Here is a 13,866-nt window from a genome sequence, read left to right on the forward strand (position 1 = left end):
ACCCATCATTAATCCTATCTCTATATTAATATGACCATGCTGGTTTCTATGGCTCATTGGTGTATGTTGTTGCCAGTTTACAGGGCGACGTAATCTAATGGCTGTTTCCAAGCACTCTTAGGCTGAAATAAAGCCTCTTTTTATTTACATTACAAATGCCTAATATGTCTATTTTAATGGTCGCGGGCGCGGGGTGGTGCGGGTTGTAAAAATAGATACAGTGTTGCGGTGCGGGTTGGGGCGGGCCAAATATTTCATAAAAGCGGGACCCCGCGGGTTGGAAAAAACGCCGACCCGCGCATCACTAATTCACATTACTTTCAGCTTATTGCTTGAAAGGACAAAAATATTTGTGTGAAATGCACACTATGCCCACACGACAAGTGTCTTTCAACTGCTGACAACGCGATGAGCAACCTGTCTGAGCATTTGTAAGCCCAGCATGGCAATACAACACTTGTGGCGAAAGGTCCTGCTTACCGGTCATTTAAAGCAGAGGTCCTCAACCACCGGGTCGCGACCTAGTACTGGGTCGTGGACAAGTTGCCACCGGGTCGCAAGAACGTCCCGAAAAAAAATTGTATAATAGCCACGTAATAGCTTAATCGGGTATTTTGTACTTTAAGAGCCGACTTTAAATACCATCGATCATTTCCACTTTTGTACAAAGCCGCGCTCTCTCTCTTTTTCTCCGCCTCTCTCTCTCTACCAGTGCATCAGCGATCACATTGCTGTCATTGCTGACTTGAAACATTACAGTTGTAAAAACTCATAAACCTGAACTGAAAACGAAAACCCTCAGATTGTGGGGGAAAGAACTATCGAATTGTGTATTACATGATTTATGATTTTTTTCTTTTTGAAAAAAAAATTATTATAAATGTGTGAATGTGTGAACTAGAAAGCTCTTTTTCCTGCTAATTTTTTTTTTGGTGTGGAACTAATATTGTTTTTTGTTTGTGAACCTCATTTATTTGTGAACCCAGAACATTATAGAAGGTGGTTGGGACAAAAACTAATGATTGTGTGGATTTTGTGTGTGTTTGTACTTCTGTGATTTAATCTGATTAATTGGGTTAATATAAGCGGTGCAAATTGTAATAACCTGCAATTGTGGTAATTGATTGCTTAATTGAACCAAGTGATGACTGTTGGGGAAAGTCAATAGACTTATTCAAACCACATTGGGTTGTTATTCTGTTTACTTTTGTTATTGAGAAATGTTCAAATTCTTTTTCATCTTTATTTTATACATTGACATTTATTTTGTGCATTTTACACACCGCACAACATTTGCAAACAAATATGGCTGCCACACCCTCATATTCTCCATCGACATTTGTGGAAATGGAACCACCCCCTGATATTGCTACTCCTCTCTGGCATTCTGCATTTCGTCCACACATTGTGTATGGCACTGCCCGGGATTGTACATTATGAGACGTTAAACCGAGGTCCTGACTCTCTGTGGTCATTAAAAATCCCAGGATGTCCTTCGAAAAAGAGTAGGGGTGTGCCCCGGCATCCTGGCCAAACTTGCCCATTGGCCTACTAATCATCCCCTCATATACTAATTGGCTATATCAGTCTGTCTCCTCTCCACTAATAAGCTGGTGTGTGGTGAGCGTTCTGGCGCAATATGGCTGCCGTCGCATCATCCAGGTGGATGCTGCACATTGGTGGTGGTTGAGGAGATTCCCCATTCATATGTAAAGCGCTTTGAGTACTGAGAAAAGCGCTATATAAATGTAAGGTATTATTACCCCCTGCTCCCATTCATACTCCTCAGCACCCAAGTTTTATACAAGCTAGCAGTGTTAACACCCTAGTTGATAGTAATCCAGTTCAAACTCTCACATGGGAACCAGCACTGCCTGTGGACAACATGCAGATATGTACATCACCAGAGCCTTCCCCTTTATCTTCAGTATGTCAACAGGACTTGCCAAGAACCTTACCTACTCCTAGGAAGGAACTGCAACAACTTACCCACCAAGTGCAAGGGAATTGGGATATATTGGTGAACCACATACAAACAAATGAGAACACGGTGGATGCACTTACACAGGAACTCAAAACAACATCTGCACACCATGGTACCCTGATTTCTCAACTCAAGGATCAAGTAGAGAATAACCAGCAAAAAGTACTTGGCTGCATATCTGAAACTAAGCAGTTTGTTAAAGGAGAGGTAGATCAACTAGCTAAAACTGTTTCATTGATGTCTACAGAACTTCAAAAAGATCAAATTACCTTTGTGTCTGAGGTACAGTTTATGATGGAACAACTTCAGAATGAACTTCAACAGGATATTAAGTCCTACCTTGTCACCTTTCAGCAAAATCATGACCAAATGTCTTCAACCCTTACTCAAACCACTCAAACTACTGAAACACTGTGTACAGTTGTCAGAGAATTACAAACCGAAATTATGAAGAATTTCGAAAATCAAGAAAAACAACTGTCTGATTTCATGCAGAAAGAACAGTTCTTGTCACCTGTATCAACTCCTGAATTACCTGCCATCCCCAACAATGATCTCTCTTCCCAACCCTCTGCTGTTACAAAGAGCGATCACCTTAAGCTTACTTTCCCTACTTTTGGTAAACCGTCAGATGATCCTGACCCACTGTTATATCTCGCCCGCTGCCAAGATTTCTTGGTAGTTCATCCACTTACAGATGCTGATATCATGGCCACATTTCGCTCTGTTCTGTATGGCACTGCCCGGGATTGTTGGGAAGTGGCACGAACATCTGTAAAAACGTGGAGTCAGTTTGAATCTGCTTTCCTTTCTGCCTTCCTTTCAGAAGATTATGAGGATGAACTCGCAGAAAGAGTACGAACCAGAACTCAAGGTGAAAAGGAAAGTATCAGAGACTTTGCATTCACTTACAGAGCACTCTGCAGGAGATGGAACTCAACTTTAACTGACAGTGAACTAGTGAAAATGATCCTAAAAAATGTAAAGCCATTCCTCGCTAGTCAACTTCGCAGTCGAGTCAACACAGTTGACGAACTGGTAAAATTAGGCCAACAACTTGAGAAAGATTTTCAACATCAGCAACACTATGAAAAACAGACAGGTTTGAAGCAAGTTTCCCCACCTCAAAGAACCATACCCAACCGCCCGACCGAACGAGTGAACCAACCTTCAGCACAATGTTGGAGATGTAAAGGCCATCACTCACCTGGGGCCTGTCCTCGTTTTATGACTGCTCAGTCATTTCAAAGTTCCCAGTCCCATTCTTCTAACAACTCTCCACGAACCACGTTTCCAAGTTCTAAAGCCAGTGGACCCCCTACAAATCATTCGGTTACTGCTTTCACTAAAAAGACCTCAGCAAACAAGAAAACTCAACTATCTGTATCTGTTCCACAACAGTTAGTTGTACCTTTAAGCATTGGCTCCTGGAACGGAAAAGCCATTGTGGATACGGGGGCAAGCTACACACTGCTACACGAAAATCTCTGTAAAGAGATTCGTGCACAAAAGCTTCTTCCTTGGACTCGAGGTCCTCTTTACTTAGCCAATGGAAAGGCAGAGATGCCTCTAGGATGGATAAATGTTTCATTCTCTCTTCATAAGAAAATTTTCTCCATATCTACTGTTGTTCTTCCTGCCAAAGCCTTAACTTATGCTGTTGTACTAGGGTTGGATTTTATTTTTTCTAGTGGCCTGCAGATCAATGTGGCAGATCATAAATATTCCTTTAAATCTCACCCTACTGAAAATTATCCTTTCCAGCCTGGAAATGCCAGTCTGCCTGGCACTAATGACTCCCAACACCAAAAAGGGAAGACAGAAGGAACACATTCCAGTTTTACCCTACTAAGTTCTGTTCCTACTCCTCAATGTGCTATACCTCAACCATCCACCTGCCTTGATGATAAGACATTGATAGACATTGCTGTAGATACGGCCTACTTACCTCCTGAAGACAAGCAACGGCTACGGAAAATTCTGGAATTAAACCCTCAAGTGTGTACACTTCGTCCAGGACGTACTGAAGTCTTCAAACATAAGATTTATACCACGCACCAAGTGCCTATAAAGCAACGACCATATCGCACCACCCCTGCAAAACAAGCGGTCATAAAAGAGCAGCTGGAGGAGATGTTGACCTCTGGAATCGTGGAACCATCACATTCTGGATGGGCCTCACCAGTTGTATTAGTACCCAAAAAGGACGGAAGCCTTCGATTTTGTGTGGATTACAGGAAGGTTAATGCTGTTACTGAAAATGATAACTACCCTCTACCAAATATTACAGAACTCCTGGAATCTCTCTCTGGAGCTTCCATCTTTTCCACCATTGACCTTAATTGTGGTTATTGGCAAGTAAGCATGGAGCCAGAAAGTAAAGCTAAAACTGTTTTTATTACCCCTACTGGACTATTCCAATTTAACACAATGCCCTTTGGATTAAAAAATGGACCCGCCACCTTTCAAAGGATGATGGAGACCATATTGGGAGAATTGCGTGGAAGTATATGTTTCGTCTATATCGATGACATCATCATTTACTCCCCCTCTGTAGACCAGCATTTCATTGACCTTCAGGTTGTCCTCCACAAACTACAAATAGCAGGACTAACAGTCAATCTCAAGAAAAGTAGATTCTGCTTGCCAGAAATAACTTTTTTGGGGGATGTCGTCAGGAGTCGTAAAGGAGTCGCTGCAGACCCAAACAAAGTGAAAGCCATACATTCCTACCCAGTGCCCACCAACATCAAAGAGGTCCAACGCTTTTTGGGTTTAGCCGGTTGGTACCATCGGTTTGTACCTGATTTCTCAAAGATTGCTGAATCTCTGAATGCACTGAAGAAGAAGGGATGCAACTTTCACTGGACTCCTCAATGTCAAACCGCCTTTGAACATCTCAAATCATGCCTTACCTCTCCTCCTGTCCTTGGTCATCCTGACTTACAGTTTCCATTTACAGTCTACACAGATGCCAGTGATACTGGATTGGGTGCGGTGCTGACCCAAAGAAAGGACCAGGGACTGGAACAAGTGATTGCATATGTCAGCCGAACCTTAAACCGTGCAGAAGCCAATTATTTGACCACAGAGAAAGAGTGTTTAGCTGTAATTTGGGCTTTGGAAAAATGGCAGCACTATCTAGAGTATAAATTGTTCACTGTGGTTACAGATCACTCAGCACTTCAATGGGTGATGTCCTCCACTAAAACCACTAGCCGTCTAATCAGATGGGCTCTAAGGCTTCAGAGATTTGATTTCATCCTTGAATACCGGAAAGGAAAATTGAACATGGCACCTGATGCCCTGTCCCGAATCCATACTGGTTATGGTCTCTACACCAGTAGTCAAGAGAAGTTGGAGAAGTTGGAACTTACTATTTCCCCAGCTGTCATCTGAAAGGAACAGCACAATGACCCTGCAATCATCACCATACTGCAATCTTTAGCAGAAATTGACAAAGATCCTGCTCTAAAGGACCGATATGAAGTAATTGAGGATACCCTTTATCACAAAACTTACCACCAAAACCATCAAGCCCATTACAGACTATACATACCTGAGAATCTTAAACTGCCTATCTTACACCACTATCATGCAAGTCCTTGGAGTGGTCATGTAGGCATATACAAGACTTACAAACGAATACACGATGTGGCATTCTGGCCTGGAATGTGGATAAACGTTAAACGTCACGTGAAGAGGTGCGTTAAATGTCAAACCCTAAAAGGCGAGAATCAAAAACCTGTGGGCAAACTGCAACAAACCGTCACTACTCGACCAAATGAAATGGTTGGTGTAGACCTTATGGGACCACTACCACGGAGCACTCAACAAAATGAGTATCTTCTAGTCTTCGTAGACTACTTTTCGTGTTGGGTGGAATTCTTTCCTCTGCGTAAAGCAAATGCTCAAACTGTTGCATCCCTTCTTCGGAAAGAAATCTTGACACGATGGGGAGTGCCGGACTTTATAGGGAAACTTCACCCATTTGCATTAAGCTTTGTACCGTTAGAACCCCAGTCATGTTTTTGAATGGTCGTGTACCATTCCCTCAGTTTCCCCTGAGAGGGGAGAAATACTGATTTCAGTGAGGCACTTCCTTCTTTCAATGATGTAAAAATCGTCATTTTGCGTCATTGAAAGAAGGAAATCCTGTATCTCTATTGAGTGTGAAAGACTACAGACACTCATTCCTCATTTTTCCAAGGTGGGGGCTATGGGTGGGACCCACTCACGCTTCAGACCAATTACAGATAAGTGGGTGGGACTTACGAAAATATACGAACACAGACGGAACAAAAACGATCAGCCGCCATCTTTATGCTAAGCTAAGCTAAACAGAAGTTGTGGAGCGAGCCAGAATTCATGTTACAATAACAGTGGAAGTTAATCAATATAACATGGAAGAGGGTGATTTTACAAGCGTGATGCTCTAATCCGCTGTACATTGCACCTTTATGAGCCACAATACAGCAAAGAGCTCAGGCAGATGTAGGAACAGAAGCCCGAGGAGAAGCCGGAGCCTGGGCGTCGGCTGGGTAGAGGAGCCCGGTGAAGACGCAGCAACCATCGGCCTCTGCTGCGTAGAGAAGCTTGGACAGACTACTGCCTGTATTCTCGGTGTGTGCTTGCTTTATTACATTTCTGCATCAGATAAGGATATGGACGTTTGTTTGATGAAGGTTTCTAGGCAAGAGAGAAACTTTGCACGCGTTTGGACATGTTTATTTCACGGACGTGTTTCGGTTTACGAGCAGACGCGCTGCGGAGTATATGAGCTTGGACGGACTCGCGCTGTTTGCTTTCGGTTTAACATTTCTGGATCAGATAAAGATATGAACGTTTGTTTTGTTAATGTTTCTGGTCGCGTGCTTATTTCAAAGACGTGTTTCGGTTTACGAGCACAAGCTCCAAGAGCTGAGGCAGCGCGTCTGTGGAGATATTGTTCAGGGGACACGTTTGTGTGGAGGATGCAGTGATAAACGGACGTCTAACTAAAGTGAGTGTTTATATTTTCTTTGTTATACTAACGTGGCATTTATGTACACAATAGCATATCTGAGCGGTGTTTTATATGTCTATATTGTGAGAGCAGTGAGGCCAATAATAACACAAATGTAATTACAGTAAACAAGAGACAAAAAGAAAATTGGTAAAACTAAATAAACATTTAAAATGCATACCCTTTTTTTAAGTACTTGAAAAGACATTTGTACTGCGTATCTGAAACCGCACGTTACTGTTTGAATAAGACTTTGCTACACACCAGACCAGAGTGTTATTGTGTGTAACACAATGTAACATCACGTTTAAAAGTAAATCATGATTGGTGTCAGTCAGACACAGTGGTGGTGGCTATTTTCTTTGTTTTACTAACGTGGCATTTATGTACATAATAGCATGTCTGAGCCGTGTTCCGATTAATGGGAGTGGCTTGCAGAGCTGTGCATTGTGGTGCATAGTGGCAGTTGTAGTTTTTCATACAAATGTGCTCTAAAGTCACATTTTGTCTTTTCTCTGTCAAATAGGCACAAAATTCTACATTTATGTTACATTTTGACTACAAATATGACTCACTTTCCATAAAGATTAATGTTCCTATCGGTGAAATGGCCCTTTATCTTGTCTGATAGGGGTGCACAGTTTATTTCTTCAGTGTTCCAAGAAGTATGTCAAAAATGGGGTGTGGAACCGAAGCTTACTACATCCTACCATCCACAAACGAATATGACTGAGCGAGTCAATCGCAAATGTATGATTTCTGCATTTGTGGATGATAATCACCGGAAATGGGATCAATACCTACCGGAACTTCGTTTCGCCATAAATTCCGCTGTTCAAGAAACTGTCGGAATGACTCCGGCCGAACTTCAGTTAGGAAGGAAACTTCAAAGCCCCATGGATAAGGTGCTACATGGCACTAACTTGACTCCAGACTGTTCCTCATATGATACTGTTCATCATCTGGCTGAGCTTCGAACCAGAGCCATGGTTCGGGCGCCACTTGATTGCAGTGCAATGAGAATTAGAATGATCATGGCGGATGGTCGGTCGGGTGTGGTTGCTGCTCTGCTACTCTACACGCTAATCTTAAAGTTATTCCATCCAGTAAATGTCTCATTTAAACAGTCTCTTAATAACATCGATTTAAAAAATAATATTAACAACAACAACGAACATGGGATTTTTCATAAACAAACAAACATGATTAATTGCTTCTCTGGATACGGAGAGTATGCGTTCACTATCACCTTCTTAACTAGACGTCGGTTTTACCGAAGAAAATCGGAAGGATCAGTGTACAAACAACAACACAACAATGCTATGATAATAGCAATCTGTTTACTTTTGTCCGGGGACATTCACCAGTGCCCAGGTCCAACCATCGTAACAGATGAGGGAAGCATTGTTGACGATTTAATACGCAACTCTACCACTACTCAGGTATGTAGTTTATTCAGAGACTACTCAGGTTTTGAAACTAGCCTGCAACCTTACACTGTGTGCCATGTGCCCTACCCGAGCTCCATAGGGGATCCAATGATGGCCCGGCTGAGTTTTGATCGCGAACTGGCTCGGCTGACGGGCGTCGCACCTGTTGAGTGTCTGGATCGGAGCACATGGAGGGGAGCGTTGTCGTTGCCATTGCCATCGAAGTGTATGAGTGTCCCGGAGGGATCCGACAAATTGTCGGTTTCGACTGATGACTGGCCATCGTTGGATCGACGGATGGTGGAGCTGGTGGAGATTTACCCTGTGGCGAAAACGGCACTTTCTCGGGTCGTGGTAGGATGCAGTGACTGCCTGCACGCAACTACAAGTTCAAGCGGTATGGAGTTGAACGATAAACTTGATCATGTGCCGATGACGACACTTTCTCGGGTCGCGGTCAGAAGCAGTGACTGTTTGCACGCAACTGCAAGTTCAAGCGGTATGGAGTTGAACGATAAACTTCAGGTACATCATAATAATATTAACAAGAAGCAGCATGCAGTGGTTAACAGAGCAGTACAAAAGAATCGGAAATTTAAAGTCTTTAAAACCGTAAATAACTCTAGAACTATTTGGGATAAGAATGCAAAACCGAAGGGTATATTAGGTGGACACCTAAATATACAAAGTTTAAAATCAAAAAGTGATCAGATTAATCATATATTATTAGAATCTAATTTAGACTTCCTCTGTTTATCAGAAACCTGGCTGCATGACAGTTCTCCATCAGCTGCTCTAAATATCCCAGGTTATGATTTTTTTAGGAAGGATCGAGTTGATAAGAAAGGAGGTGGCGTAATGATTTATGTGAGAGACACTATCCGTTGTAATGAGATTATATGGCAAAATCCTATTAATTTAGAATGTATAGGTATAAATATGATTTTATCACCTCAGATGTCTTTTACACTTATAGTTATTTATAGAGCACCTGTTTTAAATAGTAGTTTTCATGATGAACTTAAGAATGTATTATGTCAATGTGATTTTAAGAAGGAAGTTGTTGTTATGGGTGATTTTAATTTAAATTGGGAAGACACATCTATAAGGAAGAAGTTTAAGCAAGTTGTTGATGGTTTTAATTTAGTCCAACTGATCGAAGGCCCAACACGAATAACAAATAGTACTAGTACTCAGATTGACCTAATATTTAGTAACAGACCGGAGAGAATTATAAAGTCATATAATATGATAACAGGGTTGTCAGACCATAATATGGTGCTTATTTCTAGAAAACTAACGAGCAAAAGATTTACAACACGTGCCAATAATAAGGAATCCGTCGGTATTCCAAAAAATAAGCAAAATGAGTTTAAATCAGCAATTGAAAATATGAATTGGGAAGATTTTGTATCATCTAATATAGACTCAGAAATATCTAGTCAGATCTTTACAGAAAAGCTACAATCTACAATTAGTGATTTTTCTATTAAGAAGAAATACAAGTATAAGAAACAGTCCCTCCCCTGGGTTAACGACAACAGTAAAAAACTAATGAAGGAACGGGATAATGCGTTAAAATTAGCGATAAGATCAAAGATGGCTCATGACAGACAGAAATTTGTAATGTTAAGAAATAAGGTAGTTTGCACATTAAGGAAAGCAAAGGCAGATTTTTTTATTACAATAATTGAAAAATCTCATGGTAATTCAAAAACAATATGGAGTCAGATTAAAAAACTGACTGGTAAAAATAATACTAAAACTAAAAGTCCATCTGAATTAAAGATCAATGATATAGTGCTACGGAACCCAGTTGATGTGGCACAGGCTTTTAATCAATATTTTGTTGAGTCAGTGGATAAAATAGCTCAAAGTTTTACTATACAACAACCGTATTCACAAACAATTAATTCAAGTGATACAGCTTTTGTATTAAGACCAGTAACTACGTTAGAGGTTAAAAGAGTGGTAATGTCTCTGAGGTCATCAAGGGCTAAGGATATTTATGGTATGGACACACTCTTATTGAAACAAATTAGTTCTTCAATAGTTAACCCTTTAACTCATATTATTAATTGTTCATTAGATCAAGGGATATTCCCTAGTTCTTGAAAACCAGCGGTCGTGACTCCCATATTTAAGGGAGGCGACACTTGTTTACCCTGTAATTATAGGCCTATCAGTGTCCTACCTATAATATCAAAGGTTTTTGAAAAACAAATAACCAAACAAATTATTGATTACCTTAATAATAGTTCCTTCCAATTACATCCAATGCAATTTGGTTTTAGGGCAAATTACTCAACAGAAAGTGCCATATGTTACTTTACAGAAAAGGTAAAATCATTAATTGATAAAGGTGGTGTGGTAGGGGCTGTATTTCTTGATTTACAGAAAGCATTTGACACTATAAACCATAATAATTTATTGCATAAATTAAATGATTTTAATTTCTCAACACATTCTGTAAATTTGATCAAATCTTATCTTTCTTCTCATTCTCAAATAGTAAAAATTGATAATTGTAATTCTAATTTAGTAGGTCTATCAACTGGAGTACCGCAAGGGTCAATATTGGGCCCAATTCTCTTTAGCTTGTACATTAATGATTTACCCAAAGAGTGTGAACAATGTAATATCTTAATGTATGCTGACGATACAGTCATCTTTACACACGGAAAAAATTCAGAAGAGGTAATAAAAAAGTTGACAGATGTTATGGTAAAAGTTACATCCTGGCTTAATCAGAGTTTTTTGAGGTTAAATGTGTCAAAAACAGTTGGTATGTTTTTTTCTAAAGGACATAACCCTAATATAAACCAGGACATTTTTATTTCAGGAGAAAGATTACAGGTTGTATCAGAATATAAATATCTAGGGGTACATTTGGATTCCTGTCTTAGTTTTAAAATTCACATAAAAAAAGTTTGCAAACAGATTAAGTTTAACCTGGTCAATTTTAGGTTTATTAGAAATTGCTTGTCAAATGAGGCAGCAAAGATATATTTCCACTCAATGATTCTTTCTCAGGTCACATATTGTTTGACAATTTGGTCGAATACACATCTGACAGTCTTAAAACCTTTAGAATCCCTATACAAACAAGCACTTAAAATTTTAGATAAAAAACAATTTAGCTTTCATCATTGTAACATTTTAAATAAGTATAATTTGTTTAATTGGGAAAATCTAATCATTTTTTAAAAATTGTTGTTTAGTTTATAAGATTATGCATGGTATGGCTCCTCCTTCTTTGGCTGATTTTATAATATTTAAATCTGCTGAAAACAGAATTACAAGAGGTGCAATTAGAGCAGATTGTATAATTCCACGTAGGAGAACAAAATTTGGTCAAACTGTTTTTTCATTCAGAGCTTCACATCAGTGGAATGCTGTACCTCACTCAATTAGAGAGTGCTCATCATTTATCTCTTTTAAGTTTAATCTTAAGAAATGGCTTCTTCATAACCAACAATGTGAACATTAATGTTGCTACGTTTATTATTATTTTTATTAGGATTACTTATAATATTAAATTTAGTTTAGACTTGTTGTATTTAATTGTGTTTAATAGAGGTGTTCAGGAATTTTAACTGTTGATTGCTGTAATGTATTGATGTATTGTTGTAATGTTTAACCATTTTTGTTTTAGCTTGGAGCCTAATAACATCTGGCAAAGGGACTACCAATGAAAACTAGCCCTAGGGCTAATTTGGGTACATTTACATATACAAATGTTAATTAATGTACACTGTCCCTTTTCTAAATAAATAACTAAAAAAAAAAAAAACTAAAAAAAAAAAATAGAGTTTGAGCATACAGTACTTCTAAAACACAATCGATCAAAGAATTGCGGAGGTATGACTTTATGAGGCATTTGAAAATGTACGTCGCAATGATGTACATATGCGGAGACATTCAACTGTGTGACAGCGCAAATGACTGAAAAGTAATTATTTTATTCTTCTTTAAAAAAAACTTCAGAATTATCCATCGATCATAGCACCATGATCAAAATAAACTATTAGGCTAATAATATTTTAATGGCTACACTTTTAACGTAGGTTTGAAAGGAACCTAAACTTGTCAATCATCATTAATCATGGTAAACGTGAGTCTCTGTGCCTCTGCGCCCAGCCACAATTCTTCTGGCATCTCTCCTCCTTCACTGCATTTTTCTTCTCTTCTGTTACTTGGAATTGGGTCTCGAGCCCGACCAAGATTCAAGCTGCCTTCGAGAACAGCAAGCCAAGTTAGTTTAGGTTCCATTAATTATTAAGACGACTAAATGGGCAGGCAAACTAGTAAAAACAATGAAAGTAAATAACAATCCGCCAAAATATGGTTTTACAAGTCTATAGAAAATATACTATAGCATAAATAAACCAATTATTAATTTTCCTAATGCATGTTGTTATCTTTACTTCCGTTAAAAACATACATTTCGAAAAGGAGGATTTTCAGCACGTTTGAACAGCAACTCAGTCACAGACAGGTGTGCTGGGAAGAAAGCAGAGAGCCTCATCTGCTCGCGAGTCTGTTGCGGTTGTCAAAAGTGGGGACATTATACACCATTACGAAACTAAACATAGACACTTTGAAGAAACTTACCCTCAGGTCGGAGGTAAGGGTGCAAAAAAATAAACGAACTAAAAGACCACTATGAACGACCCACACGGGTCCTCTCCCACTCACTCACTGCAACAACGAGTTATGACGAGTCATCTATAAGTGTTCACTGAAAATACAGTGGATTTTAGGAAAGCATAACAGGCCTTCCTAAAGATGCCTTCCCTTAGATGGGAAATATTAAAGGACTGCGTGATGCTGCATTTTTGGCTCAACGTACAGTTGCGAGTCAGCATTCTCAACACTTAACATTATCAAAAGTAAATACATGTCAAGAATGATCAATGAACATTGTTTTTTTTAACTAGGACTTTATGCTTTCGTCTTGTTTTTTTAACTAGGACTTATGCTTTCGTCTTTAAGTTCAATTTAGTTTAGCCTATTTGATTTATTTTTCATTTGAGCTTATTTACATTTCTAGGAACAGTACAAATTAAGAGAGAAATGTTTTCCTGAAAAACTTTTTCATTTTTCCAACACTGGCAGTTTAGTTTTGCCTGTTTGTGTTTCTGACTGATATTGATGATGATCTTTTACCAGTGCAACTTGAAGCACAGAAGAGAGTGTTCAACATTACATTTAGTTAAGTACAGACAATAAATGAGAATGAAGGTAACGTGATATGATTTGATTAAGCCAGAGAGGTTTGTATTCATTGATTATGATTGTTAATCTCAGTTTAGCAGAAAAGAGCACTTTCGTTTTCCTTTTAAGTTGTTATGTGAAAATGAATGTGTGTTTTGAAGATTTAGAGATGACTGCATTTTGCACTGTCCCCTTCATATTTTTGTCAGACATTGTTACTGGATAAATTT

The 13,866-nt window shown here is 39.1% G+C and overlaps 1 protein-coding gene across 14 annotated transcripts in view; it reads left to right on the forward strand.

Annotated features, from left to right (window-relative positions):
- Nucleotides 1-13,866, forward strand: part of cd99 (CD99 molecule) — a 120,406-nt gene that overhangs the window by 44,336 nt on the left and 62,204 nt on the right. The window lies entirely within an intron of this gene.

This window comes from Misgurnus anguillicaudatus, chromosome 3 (assembly GCF_027580225.2).
Source record: "Misgurnus anguillicaudatus chromosome 3, ASM2758022v2, whole genome shotgun sequence".
Classification (NCBI taxonomy): Eukaryota; Metazoa; Chordata; class Actinopteri; order Cypriniformes; family Cobitidae; genus Misgurnus; species Misgurnus anguillicaudatus.